The sequence below is a fragment of the Micromys minutus genome (genome assembly GCF_963924665.1).
Source record: "Micromys minutus genome assembly, chromosome: 21".
In the NCBI taxonomy this organism is placed as follows: Eukaryota; Metazoa; Chordata; class Mammalia; order Rodentia; family Muridae; genus Micromys; species Micromys minutus.
In genome coordinates this window covers 49112696-49139813 of record NC_137956.1, presented here as the reverse complement: position 1 = coordinate 49139813, position 27118 = coordinate 49112696, and the positions used below count along the sequence as shown (strand labels likewise).

The 27118-nt window shown below is 45.0% G+C and overlaps 1 protein-coding gene across 2 annotated transcripts in view; it reads right to left on the bottom strand.

The window, feature by feature from the left end:
• Positions 1 to 26450, bottom strand: part of MYRIP (myosin VIIA and Rab interacting protein) — a 157440-nt gene extending 130990 nt beyond the window's left edge. The window contains exon 1 of one of the 2 annotated variants that reach the window (XM_080934275.1): positions 26239 to 26450. The gene's annotated coding sequence lies outside the window, so the exon portion shown is untranslated. Of the gene's footprint in view, positions 1 to 26162 lie in introns of both variants that reach the window. The other variant, XM_080934276.1, reaches the window with a different exon arrangement.
• Between the last annotated feature and the right edge of the window lie 668 nt (positions 26451 to 27118).

Genomic DNA, 27118 nt, shown 5'->3' with positions numbered 1-27118 from the left:
ATTATAAATTAACATATTATATGTAATAACATCATTAGAACTGGTGATTTTTCACAGACTCGTATTTTCACTCAGAACAGAGCTGAAGTGGCTTACGCACTGTTACCGCATTGGCAACTCCTGTGGGTTTCTTTCATTCATTCTTTCTCCCCCCCCCTTCTAAGTGGATAATTCAGATATTTGTTTTTTTATCAAGTCTGCTGCTACAGCCCTCTACTCAATCCTTTACTCTGTTGCTGTGGCCTTCAGCTCTGAAATTGGACGGCTTATGGCTTCAACTTATCATTTCCCCAATTTCATTTTACTCTGCTTTTTTTTTTTTTTTTTTTTTTTTTTTTTTTTTTTTTTTTTGTCATTTGATTATTCTGATTCTTTGCGAGTGTAGTGGCTATTCCTGGTTGTCAGCTTGACTATATCTGAGATGAACCACAATCCAGAATTGGGAGGCTCACCCTTGATCCTGATCTTGAGGCACAGAGGCTATGAATCTTAGGACATTAAGACAAGGAGATCTCTGAGCTCAAGGTCATCTGGGACAAAGCAAGTCCCAGATCCAGGTATGGTGGTACACACTTTTAATCTGGGACACATCTTCTTCTGGAGACTTACATAAGGACATTGGAAGAAGGAAGGCTTTCTCTTTGCCTGCTTGCCTTTGCAGACTGAGCATCTGCTACATCCTTGAACTTCCACTCACAGCTGCTGCCGACTATTGTTGGGGAGTTGGACTACAGACTGTAAGTTACCAACAAATTCTTTTACCATACAGAGACTACCCATAAGTTCTGTGATTCTAGAGAGCCCTGACTAATACAGAGAGTTACTTGCTCCATGTCTCTTTCTTTCCTTATGTGTGCCCATGCACGTTTATGTGGGGGGCACTATGGCATGTGTAGAGCTGAGTGAACAGGGGAGAGAAGCATGTGCAGTGTGTGTGGAGGTCAGGTGAGACTGTCTTTGCATACCACATGTCTGACACTTTGTGCAGCTGCACACAGAAGGTGTGTAATACTTTGCTAGCTGGAGCAAGGACTCCCAGAAGGTCTCCTGTCTGTGACTCCCATTTCTCTGTAGGAGCAGACACTGGGGTTACAAACGAGCGCTAGTGTACCAGCTTCTATGTGGACACCTGTTATTCAAACCTGGGTCCTTGAGCTTAAGAAGCAAGCGCTCCACCCACTGAGCCATCATCTCCCCATAGGGCTTCTTCTTTTTTTTTTAACAACTTTATTTTACAAAACAAAGATAGATGTACAGATTTTAAGCATTTTTGCATAAAATTATACAATACATTTTTGTCAGTACTTTTTTTTCAGATTTTAAAATAATTTTTACATAAAACTGTATGAATATATTTGTTAGTCAGAACTTGATTTTTTTAAAGGTTTGATAGTATACATTGAAAACTTAATAGTTACAATGAGCATAAAGTACATGTAAAACAAAATGTAACATGGAAATCCCATAGGGCTTCTTAAGCTTTTCTCCACTTAAAACTCCTCTTCAGATGAGGAATTTTTACGTGACTCTGGGTACATTAGTTTATAAAGCAGGTGTACAAAGCACACATCTACATATTCACAAAGGCAAACATGCTTCACACATTACCAACAAAGAATGACCTGGTTTATGATAAATCTTGATGTCATTTCTCTGGCTTTATAGGTAATGGACTGCTCATACAGGGAAGCAAAACTCCAGCACCCGTCCGATAGCATGGTTTATTTCTGTGCTGTTGGCAATAGAGGATAGAGATGTGTCTGCAACCCCCACTTTTGTCCTGACTCTGGGTACTACAGAGGCCTGTGGAGTCTCTTCAGCTTTCCCCGTCTGCTTCCTGTCCTTGAGACACTTTCATGTGGAGCCCCAGCACAGGAAACCACCGACAAGCACTTGACAAAACACATAGCTCTGCAGTGCACCAGAAATGTTTCTTTTCCTTTCATTTGGATAATGAGCGTCTTTGCTCCCTCAACTACAGAAACACCTAGTCAGTTTCTTCTGTCTGTTATAAAATATGCATTCGTTCAAGAGCTTTTACCTAACTATATTTGGAATAAGACCACATAATTAATGAGGCTAGAGAATACAGCACCATTAAAAACACAGTAAAACCTCACTGACTCAGACATCTCCAATTCTGAATTTGCCATCAGTCAGATAAAATTCACAATCCCGGTTGCTCCCTAAAGAGATGAACTAAGATGGCTAATAGTCAACAAGAAGAGTGGGCGCGCCTTCAAGAGAAACAAATGACTAGATTAGAAGCATACATTTTATGTAAAGATCTCAATTACAGCCAACAACAGCCTGTAGTGCTTGGATTTCTTAAAAGATTTATTTATTTTTATCCTGCGTGTATGAGTGTTTTGCCTGCACTAATGTCTGTGCCCTACAGGTGTGCAGTCCCTGAAGAGATGTTGGATCCCCTGGGACTAGATTACTGTCTTTGTCACAGTAGTACTATTGCTGTGATGAGACATCATGATCACAGCAACTCTTAGAAAGTATTTAATTGGGTCTTGATTACTGTTCCAGAGACTTAGTCCGTTATCATCGTGGCAGAGAGCATGCAGCATGCAGGCAGGTGCTGGAACAGCAGCTGAGAGCTCTACATCCTGATCCACAGGCAGAGAGAAAGAGAGGCTGGGCCTGGCTTGGGCTTTTGAAACTTCAAAGGCCACTCTAGGTGACACACTTCCTCTGACAAGCCACACCTCCTAATCCTTCTAATCCTTTCAAACAGCTCCACTCCCTGGTGACTAAGCATTCAAATGTATGAGTCTATGGGGCCTGCTCTCCTTCTAAGCACCAGCGTTGCAGCCATGTGGGTGCTGGACCTGGGTCCTCTGGAAGAGCAGCCATGTTCTTAAACACGGAGTCAACAGAGCTTGTGTTCTTAACATGGTGTTCTTGTACTCACAGAGTTTAGAATTCAGGCCTAGTATCCCATGAGTCCTGTCCTTGTCAAACCTTCATGTTTAGAGTGGTGTCTAGGAGGACTATAAATAAAGAACAATTAGGTATCCCCCCAGAAACGAGCTGGTCTCATAAGAATACAGAAGCTGGCACAGAAATAGACAGGAAGAGTCAGTGGGTTGGACAGATCAACAGACCAAAGGCCATCACATAAAATATATTGGTTTTTAGGGGGTAGAAATGTAAAGTGGCTTCACAATAGTCACAAATAATATAAAATATAAGTTCTTGGTGTGACTCTAACCAAGCAAGTGAAAAGATCTGTATGACAAGAACTTCAAGTCTCTGAAGAAAGAAATTGAAGAAGATGTCAGAAGATGGAAAGATTTCCTAGGCTCATGGATTGGCAGGATTAATATGGTAAAAATGGCCATCTTGCCAAAAGCAATCTACAGATTCAATGTAATTCCCATCAAAATTCCAACTCAATTCTTCATAGAGTTGGAAAGAGCAATTTGCAAATTCATTTGGAGTAACAAAAAGCTCGGGATAGTGAAAACTATTCTGAACAATAAAAGAACTTCTAGGGGAATAACCATCCCTGATCTCAAGCTGTATTACAGAGCAATTGTGATTTTAAAAAATACTGTATAGTATTGGTACAGAGACAGGCAGGTAAATCAATGGAATAAAATTGAAGACCCAGAAATGAACCCACATACAGATGGTCATTTGATCTTTGACAAAGGAGCTAAAACCATCCAGTGAGAAAAAAAGATAGCATTTTCAACAAATGGTGCTGGTTCAATTGGTGGTCAACATGTAGAAGAATGCAAATTGAGGTATTCTTATTGCCTTGTATAAGCTAAAACCCAAGTGGATCAAGGACCTCCACTCCAGATACTCTGAAACTAATAGAAGAGAAAGTGGGAAGAACCTCAAACAATTGGGCATAGAGGAAAATTTCCTGAACAGAACACCAATGGTTTATGCTGTAAGATCAAGAATCAACAAATGGGACCTCATAAAAATGCAAAAGTTCTGTAAGACAAAGGGCACTGTCATTAGGACAAAATGGCAACTAACAGATTGGGAAAAGATCTTTACCAATCTTACATCTGATAGAGGGTTAATATTCAATATATACAAAGAAATCAGGAAGTTAGATTCCAGAGAATAAATAACCCTAGGTTTTGAAATGGGGTACAGAGCTAAACAAAGAATTCTCAAATGAGGAATATTAAATGGCTGAGAAGCATCTAAAGAAATGTTCAACATTCCTAGTCATCAGGGAAATGCAAATCAAAACAACACCTCACATCAGTCAGAATGGCTAAGATCAAAAGCTTAGGTGACAACAGATGCTGGCAAGGATGTGGAGAAAGAGGAACACTCCTCCACTGTTGGTGGAATTGCAACCTGGTACAACCACTCTGAAAATCAGTCTGGTGGTTTCTCAGAAAATTGGACATAATACCACCTGAAGACCCAGCTATACCACTCCTGGGCATATACCCCAAAAATGCTCCAACATATAATAAGGACACATGCTCCATCATGTTCATAGCAGCCTTATTCATAATAGCCAAACGCTGGAAAGAACCCAGATGTCCTTCAACAGAGGAATGGCTGCAGAAAATGTGGTACATTTACACAATAGAGTACTACTCAGTTATTAAAACAATGGCTGCATGAAATTCTCAGGCAAATGGATAGAACTAGAAACTATCATCCTGAGTGAGGTAACCCAATCACAAAAAGCATACATGGTATGCACTCACTGATAAGTGGGTATTAACCGAAAAACTCAGATCACCCAAGATACAATTCACAAACCACATGAAGCTCAAGAAGGAGAAAGACCAAAGTGTAGATGCTTCAGTCCTTAGAAGAGAGAACAAAATTATTCACAGGAGGAAATATGGAGACAAAGTTTGGAGTAGAGTCTGAAAGAAAGGCCATCCAGAGACTGCCTTACCTAAGGATCCATCCTATATGCAGCCACCAACCCAGAAGATATTGAGGATGCCAAGAAGTGCATGCTGACAGGAGCCTGATCCTACTGTCTCCTGAGAGGATCTTTCAGAGCCTGACAAATACAGGGGCAGATGCTCATAGCCAACCATGGGACCGAGGGCAGGGTTTCCCAAGGGAAGAGTTAGAGAAAAAACTGAAGGAGCAGAAGGGATTTGTAACGTCATAAGAATAATGATATCAACTAACCAGACCCCCCAGAGCTCCCAGGAACTAAACCACCAATCAAAGAGCACACACAGAGGGACCCATGGCTCCAGATGCAAATGTAGTAAAGGATGGCTTTGTTGGGCATGAATGGGATGTTGGTCCTGCCAAGGCTTGATGCCCAGTGTAGGGGAATGTCAGGGCAGGGAGGTGGGAGGGGATGAGTGGGAAGCACCCTCATAGAAGTGGGGGCATGGGCTAGGGGGTTTCTGGAGGGAAAACCAGGAAAGCGGTAACATTTAAAATGTAAAATTTAAAAATCCAATTAAAAAATACTTTTAAAAAAAGTAGTTAGGAGCACTTCTGGGCTGGAGAGATGGCTCAGCAGTTAAGAGCACTGGCTTCTCTTTCAGAGGCCTGAGTTCAATTCCCAGCCACCACATGGTGGCTCACAACCATCTGTGATGGGATTTGATGCCCTCTTCTGGTGTGTTTGAGGACAGCTACAGTGTACTTATATATAATAAATACTTCTAAGAGCACTTGCTGTCCCTAAAGAGGGCCTTGGTTTAGTTTCTAGCACACACGGTAGCTCTACTAGTTCTAGAGGACTCAGTACCTTCCTCCAGCCTTTGAGGACACCAGGCACATACATGGTGCATATCCACACAATATATATAAATATATATAGTTAAATATACAATATATAAATTATGTATTTATATGTACATAAAGATATAATGTATATAAATTATATATAATAAAATGTATAAAAATTGAAATAAAACTTAAATGTGTGTGTTATTTTTATAGCCAAGTATTTAACTGGTTATAGGACTTTGTATCTTCTGCAGGAAGAGTGGGCTTCCAACTGTCTGAAAGATCATGCTTTGTGATGTTGGGTACAGAAATGACTCGGTTTTGTCTTTAGGTGGAGATTAATTGGGTTTGAAGGGATGCCTGTGTGTACTGAGGCTGGACTTGTGATAGCCAGTTGTACCTGTTCTGGCTTCGGATGAGAATACCAGTTGACTAACTGGACTCGGGAAACCATCTTTCCCTGGTCAACAGTCTGCTGTGAAAGGACCCTATTCCAACAGTTGCTTATCACTGACCAACAGGGGATGGGAAACAGGCAAAGTGGAGGAGGAAGAGCAGAGATCAGAGAGGAATGCATGGGATGCGAGTATCCAGGGAGACCCTGGCATCTTATAAGGTCCACTGAGCTGCGATTAAACAAACAATGATATTGGTCCAAAGGGTACTGAGGCAGTCTGTGAACTAGGATTACAGGGGTGGAAGAGAAAGAAGCTTTACCTGAGCAGGCAGGGACAGGATCACCCCCTTAACTCCTCCTGATTCCAGTGACCCATGTTGGTTTTGATGTTTTGAGATACTCATGCCCGCTTGTTTTCTTGCACATTCTTTAGAAGTCACAGGGCTGCATATTTTGATCTGCACGTTGCAGAATTGCCCTGTGACTCTAGGAAGGGTTTTCCATGTTGTATAATTAAGTTTAGATTTAATAAATTGTTTAAGTCTAGCACAGAATTCACTCTAGGGGATGTTTATTTATCTGTTCCTTCTGGAACACATGACTAGTACGGTAGGGACCTATGGAGTGTCCCAGAGCTTTGGTCCTCAGAAGTGTCAGAATTGGAGAAAGCTATGTGACCATTCCCCTAGCCCAGGAGCTCATCCAGCCCCAGTCCTCACTAGGTTGCTTATGTCTGATGACATCTGCATATGGACGGATCAACTTGAGAGCAGCCTATTAAAAATAACCCATGTAAAATGTCACCAAGTTCTGCCTGAGGGCCTTTACTAAGATAGGCCAATGAGGGCCTTTCTTCCAGGATAACTCTTCCATTCCAGATAAGATTGATTGAAATTAAAGTGTCTTTAAAGTCCCTAAAACTCAATATAAAATTTGAAACTCTATTGATACATAAGTAGAAAAGAAAATGGCCCCAACTATATTCTTCAATACAGACAAAGAAAAATAGATCTTTGTTGTAAGGAGACGGCATGAAAATAATTAGCTCAATATTTCCAAAGTAGAATTTTTTGTTGTTAAAATTCTAAACCAGCTTCCAGGTGCTTAGTGCCTCGGGAACCAGAACCCAGGTTTACAGAAAAGGCCCACTTCAAACTAATCTTACAGCAGCGTCCCTGGACATCCTCAGCCATGTCACATGAGCTAGTCAAGAGCAAACAGTGCAGCTCTGAGAGCCAACAGAGACCTGAACTGAAACATACCCAGAAGAGTGGACAAGAAGAGAAGGACAAGATTGGACTGTCAGAACTGTATGGCATTGGGAAGGGTACAAAGACAGGCCTTTTGTAATATGACAACCCTTAAATTTCAAGCATGTCCCCTGTAGATGTGAACTGTCAGCCATTCAAAAGCACAGAGAAAGAAAGAGAGAGAGAGACAGAGACAGGGAGGGGAAAAGTGGAGGGAGGGAGGAAGGGAGGAAGAGAGGGAAAAGAGAGAGAGAAAGAAAGGAAGAAGAAATAAAAGGAAAGGAAAACATGGAGTCACATCTTCTTTGATACTCTAGCAAGCCCATCTACAAAAGAAGCATGCAGTAGGAAGGGACCAAGATTCAGGCCACATGGTCTAGCATGACAATATCTGGGTCCCAACTTGTGGATTTCCCTCCTGCTTTGTCAACAATTAACCCTGAGGATCTGTGTTTCCAATGGCTTCAGCAAGAAGAGAAAGAGACAGTCACATTGTAGAAGGGTTATTCATGACATCCTCTGTCACAGAAAGACAATTATTCCTCCCTAGAGGAAAACAGGGGAGAAACCACATGTGGAGTTACTCCATCTACCTGCATTTGCTGGCCAGAAGATGTTGAATCCTGTGGAACTAGAATCACCAGCAGTTATGAGCCATGCAACTTGGGTGCTGGGAACTGAACCCAGGCCCTTGGCAAGAGTAACAAGTGCTCTTAACCATTGAGCCATCCCTTTGGCTCCCACCATATTTCTTTGAGCCAGGTGCTAGGATTTATAACTCAGGCCTCTGCATAAGCACATCACTGACCAAACCATCTCTCCAGCTCAAAAAGAGGTATGACCTTGGAGTTGGTTACCCTGGAATTTGTTTCCATAATAAACCATATCCTTCAGTGAGCTGGTAGAATATTGTACCCATAAATTGTGCTTCACCCAATATAAAACTCATTATAAAGTTCTGTGACTCTGTTTCTTTTTAGGCTGTGGGGCCCCCAGTGGCCATAAGGCTTGAATTTTTAAAGAAGCAAAATTACCTTTATTTTTCTTCCTTCTCTCCTCTCTCTTTCTCTCTCTTGCATTTTTAAATTCTTAATATACTAGAAGTCTGGATAAGCATTTGAACTGGACTAGTTTTCATTTAAGAAAACGAATATTTGCAAAATCAGAGGTAACAATGAAGCACGACCTCAGGTAGCCCCTCCAAACTGTGTCATAGACTAATACAGGTGAGAGCATCTTGAGAGGACTTGAGCCAAGAGAATAGCTTGTTCGTATTAGGTAGATAAGAAGAAAAGGGTTCAGACTCCCTCCAGGCGACAGGAGAAGAAATCTAAGTTCAGGAGCGAGGCAGGAGGGAGACTGGCTGACAACCTTCAGCAGCAGCCTGGCCCGCTGCCAGCTTTGCACACCCAGCTATACTTTGGAGATGAATCTTCCATCGGCAGGGGGTTTGGAGACATGCTCTTTAATTAAAACACACCACTTCAGCAGTAATTAAAGTGTGTGGTGGAATCCTATTGACAGGATTACAGGGACCCCTCAGCATTACCTTACCACCACAGCCGCACCTGTCAGAGTCCCCAGGAGCTGGGACAGCCACGACGGTGGTTTTATATACAGTCATGTCGTCTGGGTATCATTTCAAGTTTTATATTGAGTCTTCTGGGTATTTATTTCAAGTTTTCTTCTCCATTTCTTTTTTCAAAACCCAAAGGCCAGACCATATAACGTGGTGTAAGTTAGCTGGCCCGCAGAATCAGCCCGTCTACAGATTTCAAACTCCCCCACACTGTGTGAATAACAACTCGTGCCCAGAGCTGTGCCAGACTGAAGGAAGCCAGGAGTTAGCACAGAGGTGGGAGGCAGTGCTGGGCAGTGTGCCAGGCAGGCTAGCACACCTTCCATTGCCCAGCCTTCTCTTGGAGTCTCAATGACGAATCTAGTCATCAAAGGAGAACTGTGACCCAGGGCAAGAAGTCACTATGCCTACAGCACTGTGCCTCTGGCTTCCTTTCCAGTCTTCCTCTCATTCTTTAGCTTTATGAGATTCTCTGTCACCCCCTAGATGACCCCATGTAGGAAGACCTGAATGATGTTACATGCTGTCCAAGAAAAAGAACCACTTGGATGCTATCAAGCCAACTGCAGACAGTGTGATGTGCTCAATCTGCACGCCCCTGTTTGCAGGTGGTGTTATTGATGGACCCTCACTAATTCCACATCTCAAGGACACAGACCACATGGGCAGTCCCCTGGGAAGCATCTCTCCGACTGGGTCACTCTTTGCCTACTACGTGTTTTTATGGACCCTCCACTCCTCCTGCTGTGAATTTGGGTTGATCCCAACTTTTTGCTATTTGACAGAGCTCCCGGATCACACCTCTGGGCCGAAATACGTTTCACATTCAGGTCTTATCTTCCATTTGGCTAGAAGAAAAGTAACTATGTCTAAGGTCAAAGGCAAGAGGCTCCTGAGCCATTTTAGAAACCTGTCTGCAGGGAAACAGGTGGATACACCTAACTGATAAAACAGACCAGCAACAATGTTTCCGGGACTAACCCACCCTGCTTGTGTCAACAAGGATTTACAACAGAATCAGTTCTCTGCTTCAACAGTGAATCCCAAACTACCTCACACATCTGTACAAACTAAAACTTGATTTGCTGCTGACTAGATTTTCAGTCAGTTCCCACATGAGAAGTGAGTGTTCTGACCTCTGACTTCCCTGGGGCCTACCATATACATTAGTGGGATTTTCTTTAAGTTCTCTTGATCTGTTCGTCCAACATAGGTCTTAAGCACCAACTTGTCTGTCCTCCCAAGACCCAAACATTGTTTTTAAAACCCAGTTGGGAAATAGCTTATCAGAAAGGGTCAAGTGGCCAGGGCTCTGCCTCCCTGTCTGACTGGTAACCAAGTGAGCCACTCTGGTTTCTGTTGGGAAGCAGGAAGCTCTAACTGTGGAGAACCCCGGGAGCAGTCCCTCTGGAAGGCAGAGATGTGTGAAAAGAGAAAGAGAGAGAGACACACAGAGAGAGACAGAGAGAGAGAGAAAGAGAGAGAGAGAGAGAGAGAGAGAGAGAGAGAGAGAGAGAGAGAGAGAGAATATGTACTATTTCAGCCATGTTTGGGCTGTCCAATAGAGGAAGAAGACATTACAATAACTTCCATAACAATAAATACATTGAAAGCCAGGCCTCACAAGGGACAAGGGACAAAGGGAGGGGTGGGAACACAGACCTGCCCATGTTGTTCTCTATTCTACAATCCCCTAACTTCTCCTCTGATCAACAGACTGACGAAGACTTCAAAAGTCAATTCTAACTTCTTACTTTAACTCAGCTGCAGATAATTAGTCTTGGATTATCATTTCTTTATATGTAAGAGACCAAACCCTGACCAACACATTCCCACAGGAATAGTCCACCAGCTGGATGCTGCCAGCCACAGGTAGCCAAGTGTGAAAGTAGTTAATACTATTGAACTGGACTTTTAATTAGATTATAATAAACTTAAGCATTATTTAACACTGAATTCAACTATTAGAAAACTCTTGAAGATGTGTGTGTGTGTGTGTGTGTGTATGTGTGTGTGTGTGTGTAAAAACTCTGGCATATAGCTGTACTTTCTCTACTGTGTATTTCATGAAGTCTTGGATACAATTACTTTATTATATTTATTGTATAATATTTGTACAATTACTTAGATATAAACCAAGTAGTTATGATGACAATTTTTTTTCTTGAGAAATACACACTAGATTGCAAACACTAATTTGGAACAAAAAGGGAAATGTGGTATCATTGCCTGTGTTCCTGAAGTTCCAAAGACTAAATGAACATATTTTCTTACCAAGAAAACAATTTTTTACATTGACTAACACCAAAGCACCAAGTAGAACAGGTTTGGGAGGAAAAAGAAAATCAGAAATCAGGAGTCTAGCTTTCAAAAGGCCGCACAACCAGAGGAGACATTGGGCAAGATGCACAAGGGAGCCAAGAGAGAAAAGCGTGGTCCAAAAATATAGATCTGGGGTTGACAAGATGGCTCAGTGGGTAGATTTACTTGGTACCAAACCTGATAAGGCGAGTTTGATTCCCAGGACTCAAATCATGGAAGGAGGCAGACTCCCGAAGTTTGTCATTGAATTCCTGCGGGCACATGTGCACACAAAGGTAAATAATTAAAGAAGAAAGAGTGAAACAGGAACCAGTCAGTCAGGGTAGCACACGCCTATAACCCACCCACAGGTAGCCTGGGGTACAGGGACTCCTATTTCAAAAAATAGAAATACAGACTTAGAGCTCACTGGTATAAGTGGATATCACTACAAACACCATGAGGTCTTCCGGAGGGAAAACAAAGAGGTCAACGTGCATCCTGAAATAAGGATGTGGCCTGTGAACGAGAGGTTAAAGGTCATAGGTGATAGAGGAAGTACTTCCTAGATGTGTCCATCAGAGTTGCAGGAGAAGACAGGAAAAAAAGTGGAGAAGCAATATTCAAACAGATGAAGTTCAGAAGCTCCCAAGCATTGATTAGGTGTCAACACACACATCTCGGAAGCTCAGAAAATCCCGAGGGTCAGTGGAATAAAAGCAAAGCCATTACAGCATGTGCCCTGCTGAGACTGAGACCATCAAAGACACAAAGAAATTACTAAATCAGCCACCAGAGACAAATTACAATACAAAAGGAGCCGGCTAGGGTGGTGAACCCACATAAAAATGCCAAGTATGGTGGTGTGTGCTGTAATCCCAGTGTGGCAGGAACTGAGGCAGGAGGATCCCTGGGAGTCACTGGCCAACTGAGCCAGCCTGACTGGTGAGCTCCAGACCAGAGAGGAACCCTATCTCAAAAAAGGTGGGCACTGGAAGAATGTTATCAGTAAATGGAAAAAATTAGAAGTCTTATATACACATGGAGGATTTAAGTTTAAAATAGGAAACATGGACATGCAAATTAAATAGAAAGCCAATGACAATTAAAGACCCGAAAATGCTGAAGAAGGAAATGAATTTGGTTCACATTAGATGTTTCTAGGCTATGGGGTGGATGCTGTAGTAACTGCAGAATGAATGCCAGGGAAGAGAAAGGGAGACTAAAGCTTTTGAGTAAAGAAAGAAGACATAGGAGCTGGAGTATGTGTGTGTTCGTGTGTGTGTGTGTGTGTGTGTGTGTGTGTGTGTGTGTCTATGTGTGTGTATGTGTATGTGTCTGCATGTGTGTATGTATGTATATGTATGTGTGTATGTGTGTATGTGTGTATGTGTGTATGTGTGTGTATGTGTGTGTATGTGTGTATATGTGTATATGTGTGTGTATGTGTGTGTGTGTGTGTGTGCACATGCATGTGTATATAATTCAATACAAACTACATCTGGAGAACCTAAGTACACAGCTCCTCTTGCCTGAGGCTTCTCCTTCCATGGCTCATTTACCTATGGTCAACCATGATCTCAAAGTATTAAATGGAAAATTCCAGAAATCAATGGCTCATAACTTTAAGTTGCATGGCACTTTAAGTGGCATGATGACATCTCACACAGTCCCACTCCATCCCACCTGAGGCATGAATCATTCCTTTGTCCAGCATCTACAATCCCTGTGAGTCACTCCTTATCTGTCTCAGTTCTCAGATCAGCTGCTGCAGATCCCCAGAGCTTATGCTCACATGATGTGAAGTACAGGAGGAGTGCTGTAAGGGAGGTATAAGGACAGACTTCGTTCACTGTGTGGCAACACTTCACGGTACAGGGGAAGCACAACATGCACAAGTGGATTAGTTTTTCTCATTGCTATGATGAAGATACCTGATAAAAATGAAGGGTCAGTTCATCTTGGCTCACAGTTTGAAGAGACACAGTGCACCAGACAGGGACATCATGGCAAGTGCAGCATAAGGTGTCTGGTTGTATTGCACCCATAGCGAGGAAGCAGAGAGGTGAACCTGGTGCTCAGCTCCCTTTCTTCTTATTTTCCATCCTGGACCCCAGTCCATGGAATGGTGCTGCCCATGTTTATAGGGGCTCTTCCTGACTCAGTCAGAACTTTCTGAAAATACTTCATAGGTATGCACACCCTTGTAGACGCATCCAAAGATGTGTCCAGATGATCTAAAATCCAGTTGTCTTAGTTAGGGTTTTACTACTGTGAACAGACACCATGACCAAGACAAGTTTTACAAAGTACAACATTAAATTGGGCTGGCTTACAGGTTCAGAGGTTCAGTCCATCATCATTAAGGTGGGGGCATGGCAGCGTCTAGGCAGGCACAGTAGAGGAGGAACTGAGAGTTCTACATCTTCACCTGAAGGCTACTAGCAGATCATTGTTTTCCAGGTAGCTAGGACTAGGATGTAAAAGCCCACAATCACAGTCACACACCTACTCCAACAAGGCCACACTTCCAAATAGTGCCACTCCCTGGACCAAGCATATTCAAAACATGACACCAGTCAAACTGCCAATGAAGGTTAAATGATCACAAATTGGTTCCTAAACACATCACTGTGAATCATAGCATTCCTTTCCTGATCTTCAAGGGCTCCTGGCTATCTCACAACACAAATTCTAAATTCACATAAGAGCCCCCATGTCTTAACAGTCTCAACACTGGCCAAAGCCCAAAGTCCCTTCTGAGACTCAATAAGGACTGTACACCATGATGCCTACAACATCAAAGCATAAATTACAGACTTCTAAGATAGAATGGCTCAGAGCAAACACACCCATTCAAAACGGGTATGGAGGGACCAGGGGACAGCTCACAGCCGGAGGAGAGCCCAGAAGAGTACACTGCACCCTGTAAGTCCAGGACTGGTATCTGGAGCTTTTGCATGGCAGAACTGGGAGGTGGGACTGTCCAAGACTGTCAGAGCCCAGATGATGTGGTGTGAGCCTCAGCCCTGATCTCTCCCTCCTTAGGACAGCAAGAACAATGTAACCAGCAGTCCCCTGCTCCTGTGTCCCCACCAGGTTACATTGCATCCTCAGACCGTGAACCAAAATAAACCTTGAGTTCCCTTTTGGTGAAGGTTTGTGACAGCAGTGGGAAAGTAACTACTTGGGTTCAGTTCTGACTAAGGCTTCAAGAGCCTCAGCAGGTGCCTGACCAGAGCCAAACAGATGAGGGGGCTCACTGTATGTAGGAAGCAGAACACCCACCCAAGAGCATAGGAAGATGGTGAGATAAAACCAAATGTGTTAACGAGGATACACAGTGCACACTTACACTTGCAGGTTAGGGATAAACAAAACAACTCTAGGCTTTATCGATACCTCCAAATAGTTTCACAAGAGTAAAAGATGAGGCAAGAAAAGGCAAGAAAAGCTCTTGCCTTATTAAAAATGAACTTACAAACACATTATTAGAAATTAAGAGGGCCGTATGCAAATTCAACTTAAACTCACTTAACATGTGGCCTTGACATCCCACATCTATCCCAGGCTCAGGGCTCTCTTAGAGGAGCCAGAGGTGGTGGACCACTACAAGGAAGTGGTGTTTTCTGGTCACAGTAGGGCAGCTGCACCTGTGAACTCACCGGGGATTGACAGCACTCAAGACCTGTGCAAGCTCAAGCCAGACAAAATCCCAACAGGGAGAAGAGCTGTGGGCATTAAGTCTCAACCCTAGCCAAGTAGCTACTCACATCTGATAGATGCTAAGCAGGTCAGTCTTCTTTAAGGGTGTTGTGGGCTCTGCTGTGTTGACCATGCTCTAGTGGAAGGGTTGGGAGTACAAACACAAATCAGGCTTGATGGCTTTAACAATAAGATATAAAATATTTTAAAAGAGCACACAAAATTGGGCAGGTAGAGGAAAGAGGGTGGATCTAGGAGGGACTGGGGGAGGGGTGGACACAGTCAAAATACACTGGATGAGATTCTCAAAGAACTAATAAAAACCAGAAATAAATAGAATAAATAAATAAAAAGAAATGTGCAAAGCTAAGCTGAAGGAACACAAAGTAAAACCCATTGGTCTTTACAGACTTCTCCATGACTGATTAATCAAATTGCCAAAATAACAGTAGGAAAGGATTTTAGTAACACGAAGGACTCGGTGTGAGGTGACAAACTAAGGTATCTGTGTAAGCAGTGACCACCTTCCCAGGATAACAAGTATTAAAATGGCCATAAAACAAATGTCAGCAGATTTTAACAACCTGGAATCATATGGAAACATCCTCTTTGTATTAAAGTTAAAAAAATTAAAGTTCTATATTAAAAAAAAACTTCTAAGTCATTAGTCAAAGAAGAAAGTATAATGAAATGTTTAAGGGTCTGTGTACGAACAGAACAGATAACAAAAATATCACAAAATATATGGTTGCAAACATAGCTGAAGGAATGGTTAGAAACAGAGTTCTGGATGTACACACACGATAAAAGGGAAAATCGAAACTTTTGCCACCTGAAGAGAGTTTTGAAACCTGCTGAGCGTTGTGGTGCCCTCAAATAAAGCCAGTCCTTAGGAGAGAGAAAGGAGCATCATGAATTCATGGCCAGCCTGGGCTACATAGAAAGACTCTGTTTCAAAATGAAAGAATTAGAGGGAGAGAGGGAGGGAGGGAATTTTAAAAAATGAGAACAGAGATTAATAAATAGAATGATACAGTAGAGAGGAGAAAGGCAAAAGTTGGTTCTTTGTAAATAAAAATAATGTATGCCTTTGGGGAGATGAGGAAGGACCCTAGGCTGGGGATGAAAGGAGGCATGGGCAAAGCCCCCTCTTTTTACATCCTCCTTTCCCTTGACATCTAGAAGGGACCCACACAAACAGCATCCATGTAGGGATGCCATCCAGAAGGGTAAGCATTGGATATCTGGAGCTGTGAAAGGGAGAATTCTCACTTGGGAGGCACAGAGACCCCAGGAGAAATTTCCCACGGAACCACAAAGCTAGAAATGCCCTGACCAGCCCCGTAATGACTTGGCTCAAGGATGTAGTTATGAGGGCCATTCTAACTGTTCTAATTAAAGAGGAGATTAAACCACAGAGGCTGTGCCGTGAATCAGTCCAGTAATCAAAATTCCTCATGATTAGTGTATGGTTTGAATTAGAATGACCCCACCCCCATAGGCTTGTGCATTTGAATGCAAGTCATCAGTTGGTAGCACTGTTTGGGAAAGCTTAGCAGGAAACCTTGCTGGAAGAAGTAAGTCACTGGAGAGAAGCTTTGAGAGTTGAAAAACGAGTTCCGTTTCCAGTTCTCTCTCTCTCTCTCTCTCTCTCTCTCTCTCTCTCTCTCTCTCTCTCTCTCTCTCTCCCTCCCTCCCTCCCTCCCTCCCTCGCCCTCCCTCCCTCCGTCCCTCCCTCCCTCCCTCCCTCTCTCCCTCTCTCTCTCTCTCTCTCTCTCTCTCTCTCTCTCTCTCTCTCTGCTTCATGCTTGTGGTTCAGGATGTGAGCGCTCAGGTTGCTGCTGTGGTCATGCCTGCCTGCTGCAGTGCCTCATCAGGGTTGGAGCCATGAGCTCAAACAAGCCCTTCCTTCTATAAGTTGCCCTGGACATAGTGTTTTATCACTTAATATTACACACACACACACACACACACACAGGTATCTACACAGAAATTTGAATACATAGTTTCATAAAGCACTTTTGACTCTCCTTATAGAAATGTAAAAAATTCATTCTTAGGTATGAAGCATATACAGTCTCTCTGTGAAGAACCTGGCCACCTCCACGCCACTGACCTCCTGACATGTCTTCCTAATCTTCAAACTGTATTGTGCTGTTCTGGCCGCCCCACTGCTGGCCACTGAGCAGAAATCTACCACGCAGCAGCATTAACAGCACCTTTCATCGATGTCAACCCAATTGAGGTCCTCTGAATTCTAAAAGAAGAGATGAGGCAAAGAACCAGTTGTTCAGTGTTGGACTCTAGACCCTTGGTCAGGTGACAAAAGGGTGAGCCTTGAGGGAGTTGCTTGAGTGTCCTCCGGTGCAACTCCATACCCCTTATGATCTACCCCCACCAAAGGTTCTGGCCAGTTAACCAACTATTACCCATTCACCCAAGCAAACAGGCGCTCATCGAATAGTTAGCCAATAAAATGATGCTTAGGCAGGCAGGCACCTGCTACCTTTAAAAGAACAGAACGGGAACAAGAATGTAAGTGGACAGTTCATTCGTGAATGTTTCCATGGGACGATACCTCTTAGGCTAGGTAGGTTCCCAACCAGTAGGGATTGAATGTGAAGCCTTTTCAAGCCTGCATTCATCTGGACAAAACCAAAAAGACAGCTGGACAAAGAAAGAAGCATTTTTAGAAGCAACTGTTGAGTTGGGATAGGCTTTAATTTTCTCCTTTCTCTGCTCACCTGCAGCTCTATAACACATGTGTCTTATCTTAATAAAACAAGTCTTATTAGTCTCAAATCCCACATCTCCTAAGAACTATCCTATCATGTCCCCAGCCTGCTCTTCGGGACCCTTGATCACTCAGTGCTCTTTGGAATGGGCTAGGCACTCCTTGGGATTCTACAAATTTATCAACTCTTGTAAAGTTACCTACTAATCCTATCCCTTGAACTCACAGAGATCCACCTGCCTCTACCTCCCGAGTGTGGGGTTAAGGACATGTGCCCCTGAACACCTTAATTCAATTGAAGAATCAACTCAGTGGTAACAGAATGGAAGGAAACGTGGCTTACTGGACGTGGAGGCCACTCTGTGGGTGGGGTTCCCATAAAACACATGCAACAGTAAATACATAATTTTATCCTTGAAAAAAATATGTGATTTCTCATACTGTAATCTCTAGATGTAATATCAAATTAATTAATAGTATCATATTCAACTTCAGAAGCTTAAGAAAGGCAGAAGAAAGGATCCTGGTAAAATTAAACGAAGGTATAATTTTTAGAACAAAGTCAAATGCTCATTGAAAGTATAAAATTTCCTAGCATGCTAAGGCTCTGCTCTGAAATGTTCTCTTTATTCTTGTAGATCTCATTGTAGATCAAAGACAGGGCCACAGACATGGGGAAGAGCTATTAATATGTTGCTCTACTATGCTGAAAGTCCAAAAATGTTACAAATAACTATGGAGCAAAAAGAAACAATAGCAACATTATTTGTGGCTTGCTTGGATTTCTACAAAAATATTCAGAGAAATCTATAAACCAACAAAGATGCTAGGAAAGAAATATACAATGTGTGGTGGTCGGTCTTCATTGTCAGGTTGTCAGGACTTAGCACCACCCAGAAAACACACATCTGGGGTGTCTGAGAAGAAGTGTCAAGCCTGGGCTAATGAGGTAGGGAGATCCACTATCTGAACGTGGGCAGCACCATCCCATATGTCGCCCAGAGTAAAAGATTTAAAAGGGGGGGTCTAAGCACCTCTCCCCCCCTGCTTCCTGACTGTACAACTGCTGTGACCAAGGACAGACTTCTTCAAGCCATGATCCAGCCTCTCCTTTCACACGTCACCTTTGTCAGGTGTTTTTGTCACAATGCAAGAAAACCAACAAATGCACGAACCAACTACTATATATTGGCAATAATCAATTCATGGATGTAATTATCTGCAAAAAAAATCCCGCTGAAAAGAACAGTAAGCCCAGCCAGTGGCTGGGGAAAGGTGTGCACACAGGACAGAATACACCTTTACAAAGGCAGGAACCAATGACTCTGCAACACAGGAAAACTTCAAAACCACAACCAAAGAAAAGAAGCCAGAAGCAAGATGTCATTTATTGTGTGCACTGGCTGGTTGTGTGTCAACCTGATACAGGCTGGGGTTATTACAAAGAAAGGAGCCTCCCTTGAGGAAATGCCTCCTTGAGATCCAGCTGTAAGGCATTTTCTCAACTAGTGATCAAGGGGAAGGGTCCAGCCCATTGTGGGTGGAGTCATCCCTGGCCCAGCCCATTGTGGGTGGAGCCATCCCTGGGCTGGTAGACCTGGGTTCTATAAGAAAGCAGGCTGAGCAAGCCAGGGGAAGCAAGCCAGTAAGTAACATCCCTCCATGGCCTCTGCATCAGCTCCTGCTTCCTGACCTGCTTGGGTTCCAGTCCTGACTTTCTCTGGTGATGAACAGCAATGTGGAAGTGTAAGCTGAATAAACCCTTTCCTCCCCAACTTGCTTCTTGGTCGTGATGTTTGTGCAGGAATAGAAACCCTGACTAAGACACTATAGCCGAACGACCCAGGTATACTAAGGATGGGCAAGGGCACAGACTAGAACTGATACAGGTTTGCTGTTACCAGGTGCTTTGTACACAGTGAGGGAGGGAGGCTGCTGCCGGGCAGCTGTTTTCTCCTGAAAGTAACAGGGATGTTCTGAGGATATGAGACTGTGATGTTTACTTACTGCACGCCCCGGGTTTACTTCGAACTCTGAATTATAAGTGTTAACTGAGCGAATTGTGCCGAATGTGAATTATACCTCCATGCTGGTGTTAATTTTAAAATGATATAAACAACTCTAAACCATCAGAGACAAGTCCCTAGGGCTTCCAGGAGAAGGCTACAAAGCTTCATTACCATCTAAAAGGAACGTCTGTGGAGAGATCCCATCCATGAGTAAGACATGCCAACAGGAAAAAAAAAAAAAAAAAAAGATACAGTGTCCTTTCTGTAAAGTACAGATTCAATGTAAACCATGGCAGGACTTGGGTCAGGGGCAGGATGGGAATGAGGGTGAGGGCAGGGTAAGGCGGGGCAGGGCAGAGCAGGGGAAGGTCAGAAAAATTTTAAATTCATGTTAAACCCTAAAGGTCTGGAATGTATATCAAAGTTTTGAGGAAAAAGTCTTAGAGGGGATGATTTATTTCAAGGCTTTGGTAATTAAGTAAATCAGTATTAACCCAGGAACCACAAGACAAATGGGACAGAACAGAGTCAAGAGATAGATCCAAAAGAAAATCAAACCAAAATCAGTATCTGGCTGAGACAGCAACAGATAAATGAGAAAATAAATTACTCATCCCATGATAACAGGATAGATGTTATCATTGCAGAGAGCCATCAGACCTCTGCCTCAGATGACACAGAAATAGGAGTCTCCCTGCAGAACCGTGCAGGCTCTGGACTCCCACCAAGGCCTAGTGGGATCAGCTACAGGAGGGAGGGACCTTCTAGTGATGACTGCAAGTGCCTCAGGTCTCGGGTACTAGACAAAGCATTCCGCTGTCTCCGTCACTGTTATTATTAAATTACCATTATTACTCTGACCTGGGCCCAGAAGAGGCATCTGAGAGTGAGTGAACCAGGACGTATGGTTCAAGGTGAAAGGCCCTGCGGACAGAAAGGACAGAAGGCAGAGAGAAAATGAGGGTAGTTGCTAAGATGAACCAAACCGGAACCAGCCACAGTTGGAGACAGGAGAAAATGGGAACTCCGACATGATGTAGTGGGAAGAGCAATTCACATAGGCCTGAGATTGTAATCCTCAAGCCCCACTGGACAAAACACCACAGAGAGGGGCTGCTCAGGTACTGTGAAGTCTGGGGATGACAAGATTTATCAAGGGAATTAACTGCAAATGGTAGAAATCTCTTAATGTCTATCAATGAGTAATGTTTAAACCCAGGTGAATTAAAGATAGATCATGAAGGCCTAAGTTCAAATCCCCAGAAGCCATATAAAAAGACAGGCACCACAGCAAACATTTGTAACCCCTGCTTAGCTATGGTGAGCCAGGCAGTGGAGGTGAGCAACACCCAGAAGGTCACGTGCCAGCTAACCTATCAATGCAGCTGTACGCATCAAAAGACTCTGCTTCAACCAAAGCGGGGTGTGAAGATCCACACCAAAGACTGTCCTCTGACTTCCACAGACATGCTTGGTATGAGTAGGCATGCAAACATATATTATACATACACACACACACATCATAATACAAACCCACACATCATATATATATATATATATATATATATATATATATATATATATATATATATGTACACACACACACATAAGCCATACATTGTTGTTGTTATTTTATAAGAATCAACAAAACCACTGTGGTGGTTTGAATTAAGAAACGTCACCTGCAGGCTCAAGTATTTGAACACTTGGTCCTCAGTTGGTGGTGCTGTTGGGATGGTTACAGAACCTTTAGGACATGGAACCTTGCTAGAGAAAGGAGGTCACTAGGGACGGACTTCGGAGGCCCTACTTCCTCTTCACTCTCTTGGCTTTCTGTGTGATGAAATGTGATCAGCCCCACCTCCCACTCTGCCAGCATTCAGGACTCACTCCCTTTCTGGAACATTAAGCAGAAATAAACTCCTTGCCCCATAAATAGCTTTTGGTGGTGGTGTTTTATCATAGCATTAAAGCAAACTAATAAATCCACAGTGGTCAATGAACACCAACACATCTTTAGAGGTTAAAAAAATAATAAAAATGCAGAACCAGGTTAGGCAGACTTCCATGACAACTGACTTAACTCAAAGAGGGAGCAGCTATTGACAGGCACACATCTGGTCTCAGTGTGGCAGGAGTCATGAATTGGACTCCAAGTCCTCAAGCATCCCTGTCTGAACTACCCCCCCCCACACACACACACACACACTCAGAAGAGTTTTCTATCTCTGGCTCCTAAGTACAAGTAACAGATGCCAAGGAGGATGCAGAACAGCAGGAAGCTCTCACCGCCCCCTAGAGGGACACAGCCATCTGGGAAAGCTGTCTTAGAAGCTCTTGACCCTCACTCTGACTCACATAGCCTATGAACTTGGAAAGGGCACTGAACTCTTAGAGTCCAGATTTCCTGTAACTAGAAAGGCTGTTGTCCTCACAAGTGGAAAGAGGGAGGTGCTATACAGTACCCAGTGCATGCAAACACTGCCCAATCTCAGTGACAAGCACCCCCACTTGCTACACCTTCATTGTCAACTGCACCTCATTTGGAACCACAGGAGACACACCTCTGACCTGTCTGCTGAGGGTGAAGAAGGAAGAGCCAACCTGAACGTGGCTGGCACTGGGGTACCATAAACTGGTGTCCCAAGAAAAAGGGGCGAGCACCAGCATCATCTCTCCACTTCCTGACTGCAGATACAGATGTGAGAACAGCAACCTTACATTCATCGTCCCAAAGCTGTACCTACCCAGACATGACGGACGTGATCCTTGGACTGTGAGCAAAACAACCCTTCCTTCCTTAATTGCTTTCGTAGGGAGTTTTGTCATGGCACTCACCAAAAGAGCACAGCTCTCCAACAGCATCCAATGATTTGACAACACACATTGGTGCTGTCGAGAAAATGGACAGGTTCACTTAACCTTCTCCACGTCAGCATCCTCGCCTCCTCTGCCTCCTGATTTGAACTCTCCCTATAAGACTCTGAGGGAACGTATCCCAGTAACCCATCCATTCTTTAAAACCTGCCCTAGATAGTGCTCTGTGAAAGGAGCCATTGGCCTCAAGAAAGAACCATCAAACCTCAGGAGGATTCTAGGGTGAGATATAACACACATACCTAACCAAGCTTTCCCTACCTCCCCATGGATGTGCCACCATAGTCCCTCGGGGCTGAGGAAAAGACAGCATTAGCTCAGCTCACAAAACAGCCCCCAAGCCCCAGGTGGATTCTATCCATGAACTTAGCAGTAGGGGCCCAAAGGGGCCTTCCAATCAAAGAGCAGAAAATAGTATTTATAAAAACTTTCTAGAGATCCCAAGCTGTTGGATTTTATCCTTGTCGTGACACTGGGTGTCTGGGTTTTCCAGCCAACATGTGGCCACTATGTGACACTATATGTGGCAACAGCCCCAATGGTTCATAAACAAGTTGAAATGTTCTAATTCCATTCAACTTTTAAGTCATTCATATCACACCATTTACAATGTGTACATTCAAATATACCCAATGGAAGAGAAATCCAGGGAGTAAACTGAACTCCACTGATCAATGTCTGCTATATCTGGGGTCTGTTTATCACCCCAACAAAGCACATTGATCATCCCTGGATGGTGGGACAGCCAACCCAGATCCTAAGATCAAACTTTTCTATTAGTTGTCTGCTGTAGAAAAATGGCTCTTGGTTTGAGCTCATTAAAAAAGAAGGTTAAAAAATAAATCAAGCCAGACATGGTTCCCACCAGTAATCCCAGTATTCTGGAGTCTATGAGGCAGGAGGACACCACAGGTTTGAGTTCAGCTTGGACTATACAGGAAGCTATAGGTAAGATACTGTCTGATAGGTCAAAGGAAACAGAACCACGAAGGTCTCATTTCAGTGTGATAGGCAAACGACGTGATAAAGATGAAATAAATGTGACCTGGCCAAACTAAACAAGGTGGCAGCTGATTCTGGGGCTGCTGCCTTCTGTGAGTTACGGGAAACCATGAAGCTTCTTGTTCTTTTATTTTTTTTAAATAGATTTATTTACTATTTTATGTGAATACACTGCCTCTGTCTTCAGACACACCAGAAGAGAGCATTGAATCTTATTACAGATGGATGTGACCCACCATGTGGTTGCTGGGATTTGAACTCAGGACCTCTGGAAGAACAGTCAGTGCTCTTAACCGCTGAGCCATCTCTCCAGCTCCGAAGCTTCTTGTTCTTAATCCGGGCACCGGATACACAGGTGCGGCTCATCTATTAAAATCTAGCAAATATACACTTTCAATATTTGCTTTTTTATTTCATTTTATCTGTGTATACAGGCATGGACATATATATATGTATGTGTGGCATGCATGTTCTATGCCTGCAGAGATCAAAACAGGATGTCAGATTCCCTGGAACTGGAGTTACAGATGGTTATGAACCAACACGCAGGTGCTGAGAACTGAACCCAGGTCCTCTTCGAGAGCAGCCAGTGCTCTTAACTGCTGAGTTGTCTCTCCAGCCCTAAATATACACTTCCGAGCTATAAGACTTTTTGAAGTTATACTTTAGTAACATGTTTAAAAGGGCTGACGAACATGAACTCTGAGGTAAGACCAATCAGAACCAAGCAGGCAAAAATGGAGGAGGTGAAGGGAGGGGCTATTGTTTCTCTGAGGCACTGTTTGGCCAGAGAGAATCAAATTGATCTGAATACCCAGCCACGGTCATGTTTTCTTACCACACTCCCCATTCCTCCACCACCCTACCTCACCCGGTAATCCATGGGACGCTAGTTTAAATTACCAGATGCAGCTGGCAGTCCGTTTTCCCAACCACGAGTGAACTCCATCCTTCCCTCTCCCACACAGAAAGACAGAATCCAGATCTCAAAAAGACTCCTGCACAGACATTGTCTCCAGAGAGACATACATGCTCGACTGTATATACAAGTGCCCAGATGCAACCATACCCCACACGGGGGGCAGGGGAGAAGGGAGAGGTGAGGGCAGTTTCTCCTTTTACCTCCAGAGATCCCCAGCTAAAGAGACATCTCTCCAGTGCACCCCCTCCGTAGGTGGGGGAAAGATCAGGAAAACACAGCTGCCCACATCCATGTCATGGATACCAACCTGAACAGGGAAAGCAGTCTTCAAAGCCTTACCAAAACTAAATATCTCTAGGAAAATCTGTGAACAGGGCCCTGGTGTTGCGGTCAAATCCTTGAAATGCCTCATTTCCATACCACTCCTCCCACAAGATCCCTTACAACATCTCCCCTCTACCTGATACCAAGACCCCAGCGCTTTTTCACATCGTACCTCGGAGCCCCAAGAGCACAAAACAAAAACAAACAAACAAACAAAACGCCTGTCGATTATTCAAGGACTATGAGTAACAGTGCCATCGCTGACTGTCAAAGCTGCAGCTGGAGATCAGAGGGTGAGAAGGACAGAGGGAACTGGGTAGTGGCAGGGCAGGAGGAACAACCCTCTCTGGGGCTCAAAATGGGAGAACAGCCTCTCTAAGCTCTGAGTCGCATGGACTATACCTGGGACAGGCCTCCCTTTCTCCCTAGGAAAGTCTCAAGATAATAAACAAAATGTATATTCTAGGGTAGGGGGTGGGGCGGACAGAAATGTAGTCTATTTTCAAGGAATTTTCCTGGGAGCGGATGAGAGAGAACCTTAGAGAAAGCACCTTAGAGCATGCCAGCTCCCTTCCCAGCCCTTTGGTGTGTCTTGGAAGAGCGGCTGGGACACGCGTCCTGAGGACAAGGCTTATTTGGGAGACCAGAAGCCAAACACAGCCTGTGTAAGCACTGGTGCTGAGCAGAGTCCTCGACTCCACACTCTGCAGAAACATCAGTCAATTAAGTGACAAGAAGAGGATGGAACCTCGGATGCCGCAGCTGTGAGGGTTCCCACCACACAAACGCTCCACAGCACGCTCACGCGGAACATAGCCAGACCTTACCCCCCAAAGCCCTGTGGACGAGCTCGAGATCTCAACAAGTCTGGTGTCTTTGTAGATTGGAGGAAATGAGAAAGAGAGCAGGAAGGAGGGACACCCCGCCCAGTGCCTCACCAGCGCACCTCTTCTCTGGCAGCCAGGGGCTGTGCCCAGACACAGTCTATCTTTGGGGTTAACGCTGTGCTCCGGCCGTGACCTTCGGCGAGTCCCCAGTTAGCCTCATTTTACAAACATTAAGAGTCTAAAAGAGTCATGTGGCCCGTGCTGGCCGGCTGCCGGGTGCGCACCGGGTGGTTTGAGGCGCCCTTAGCAAGGTGCGCGGCGCACCGCAGCAGGAGCGCTACGTGGCCATCGCGGAAACGCAGGGGTCAGCTCCCGCCCCCGCAGCCATGGAAAGGGGCGGATCTGACTCTGTCGGGGCTAAGTCCAAGTCCCCTCCGTCCCCTCCGCAGAGTCAGGCTGACCATGTCCCGCAGCCCTGGTCCGGGACGCGCACTAGGTGCGGGAGACCACGCGCGCGACATCTTCAGACACCCACCCCAAAAGTTGCGGCAACGTGGCAGGGGAGCGTGGCATCGAGCTGCAGGCGCGGAGGAAAGGGCTCCAGGACTCACCCCGGGTGGCCGGCCTGGAGTGGGTTCGCGGCGGGGCTCATGGACGGCGGCCAGGATCAGAGCCACCGCGCCTCGGATGGCCCCGGGTCACCTGCCGCAGCCGGCGTCCAGCGCGCGATCCCGAGGCTGCAGATCGCCGGTGCGCCCGAGCTGGGGCCGCAGTCACAGCGGGAGCCGGGCAGCGCGGGCAGGACGAGGGCGCTAGGCGGCGAGGGAGGCGCCCGCTCCAGGCTGTCAGCCAGCGCCAGCCCCAGCCGCTGCGGCCGCCGCCACCTGCGGGCCGCGCTGACCGCCAATCACAGGCGCCCAGGGCGGCGGCGCGTGCGGAGGCGGGGCGGGGGCGCGTGCGGGGCGACTGGCGGGAGCGGCGGTGACACCAGCGCGCCTGCGCCAGGACACCGGCCGCCTACCCCGCGGGTTCCTCGCAAGCTCCCCGGGTGCGCGGGTGGCACGCGCCGGGAGGGGCGGGGCGCATAGGAAAGAGGCGGGGCTGGGGCTGCGCGCACCCGGGGCGCTGCAGGCTGCGGCGCAGTGCGGTGCAGGGGTCGCGATCGTGAGCACTCAACCAGACCTAACTTCGGGTTATCCCTGGTGTTGAAGTCAAGCTCTGCATCCTTGGAGACCTGCCCGATTGAGGGATGGGTCACCGCAACCTGGGCCCTGCTAGTCCTAGGAACAGGGCGATCTGTTGGCTCCAGCCTCACCAAAGAGTCGTGGTGCGCCTGCATCAACAGCTCCTCTCACTTCACTGCCCCCACCCCCACCCCCACCCCAAGGTATTTTTAAGACTTCGTTGTGATTCTGGTTTGGATTCCGTTCTTCTCCGGGGAAATTACTGAGCTAGCCACGCTCGCTCGTTCAACACACTGACTACCTCGCG